The sequence below is a fragment of the Echinops telfairi genome, unplaced genomic scaffold (assembly GCF_000313985.2).
Source record: "Echinops telfairi isolate 266 unplaced genomic scaffold, ASM31398v2 ScPeMD7_29;HRSCAF=101, whole genome shotgun sequence".
Lineage (NCBI taxonomy): Eukaryota > Metazoa > Chordata > Mammalia > Afrosoricida > Tenrecidae > Echinops > Echinops telfairi.
The window spans coordinates 9221374-9223608 of NW_022103926.1; the positions used below are offsets into that span (position 1 = coordinate 9221374).

Consider the following 2235-nt stretch of genomic DNA (forward strand, 5'->3'; position numbering starts at 1 on the left):
GATGAGGGCAATGAATGTACAAATGTACTTTACACAATTAATGTATGTATGGATTGTGATAAGAGTTGTATGAGCCCCTAATAAAATGATTAAAAAGAAAAGAAAAGTTCCCAGTAAGTACAGAGAATGAGAACACAAGGTGCATCTTCTGCCTTGACAGGACTTAAAACACACCAAGTATTACTTCTTCCCAAGAAACATGTTCTTCTCCACACTCCTTACCAGTACATCCTGTTAATGAGGACACAGAATAAGCCATGCCATTGTCAGAGTGTACTTGTAGTTACAAAGTTTAGAAATTCACCTATACATTCAGAAAGTGAGTCAAGAACTTCATTGGGCTTTTCCCCCTACCATAAACATGAAGGGGAAATAATTTTACAAATTATCCAACGTAGTTTGAAATCCAATCAATAAAACTCGTATTCAAATGTATGAACCAACTGCAAAAGCAAGCGATAATGAAGAAACTGAAGAATTCTAGCAGCGCCTTGAGTCTGAAATGGATCAAACAAGCAATCAAGGTGTATTGAGAATTATGGGCAGGACCTAGCAGCTCCAGGCAGAGCAGCAGCAGCCAGGTAACCCAGCTTCAAGAAAGGTCTTGGTGCCCACGGGCATCTGGCAAATGCCCTCTCCACAGCCAAGATGCCCCAAAGGAAGGGCACCTAGGCAAGCTGAAGGGTTGGTGAAAGAGGAGCTTACATACTTACCTGGCAGGGGAGATACCATGATCACGAAGGTGGTTTTCCCAGGGCGAGGCTCATCCATTGCACTCCGGATGTGCTGACCCCTGCGATTTCCCCAAATGTGGGAAACTCGACTGCATAATTTGTGGTAGTTTAAATTAAAAAAAACAACAACGAGGAGTTAGCGGAGCTTGTCAGTGAAATCCTCGCCTCCAATGTGGAGAGGACACCAAAAAAGCAATGGGAAAGGATAAATCTTCAGCCCCCCGCCCCCCCCCCAAAAAAAGTGCCTGCGAAAGGGAAGAGGGGAGCAAAGGGAAACCGGCTGAAGGAACTAACCAAGAAACTGAAGATTGACCTGTCAAAACTGAGAAACAAAAAACAAGGAGAAAAAGAAGCCAAGTCTGATTCATGTTTACCTACCGTCTCTCATCAGTGGACACTTTTATCTCCAGAGGAATGTTTTTTATCAACTATTTTGTAAGTGAAATTTTTAAAGTAGCTCTAGAAACATTTTTAAGAAGGAGGAAATTCCACTTCGTCCCATTTTTTTTTAAATGTAACTGCTTTATTTTAAGATGTGATGGCAATAGATGTACAAATGTGCTTGACCCAATGGATGGATAGATGGATTGCGATAAGAACTGTACAAGCCTCCCATAAAATTATTTTAAAAAGAAAAACCTTAGTTATACCCAAGAAGATTAATGGCTCAAGAGAATTTCTAATAAAATCAGTAAAGATTTTTTTAAATGCCTCCAAATTTAAAGCTGCAAAGATTCTGGAATTTAGAAAAGAATATATCTACATGCCATTTTCGGATTTTGGTACGTGCACTAAAAATTGTGTACAAATTGTTCATAATGTCTCTGTACTGATGTCAAAACAACCAATAAAATGCCAGTTACAAAAGTAAATAAATAAGTAAACATAATCATTGGCGATTGGAGTGCAAAAGTCGGAAACAAAGAGGAAGGACCCAATCAAAATCCACACTGTGCCACTGAGGCGATTCTGACTCACAGTGACCCTATAGGACAGGGTCGAACTGCCTCTGTGGGTTTCTGAGACTGTCACTCTTTGGAGAAGTAGAAAAGGCCCATTTTCTCCCAGATGAAGGAATGATAGCTGTAGGGTCTTACAGATAGAAACGAAGCTGGAGATGGCATGATAGATTTGGACAAGACCAACAAGGCGTTCACAGCAAATATCCCTTTTCAACAGCACACACGGCGATTCTCCACATGGACTTCTTCAAATGGAACATACAGAAATCAAGTCAGCTGCCTCTGTGGGTGATGTGAGATGATGGGGAAACTCGATACCAGTAGCTAAAACCCGGCCAAATGCTGACTGTGGAACAAACGATCCATTGCTCACATCTAAGTTCAGGTTGAAGCTAAGGGAAATGAACCCAAGTCCACTGGGACCGATATGAGACCAGCTCAAAGGCAGATTTGCCATATGGAACACGCCGGACAGAAGACCCGATGAGCGGTGGGATGACATCAAGGACGCCGTGCATGAAGACAGCAAAGGGTCATGC

At 41.8% G+C, this 2235-nt stretch overlaps 1 pseudogene; it reads left to right on the top strand.

The window, feature by feature from the left end:
• The first annotated feature begins 705 nt into the window (after positions 1–705).
• LOC115869510 lies at positions 706–852 on the top strand (annotated as a pseudogene).
• Positions 853–2235: the final 1383 nt, after the last annotated feature.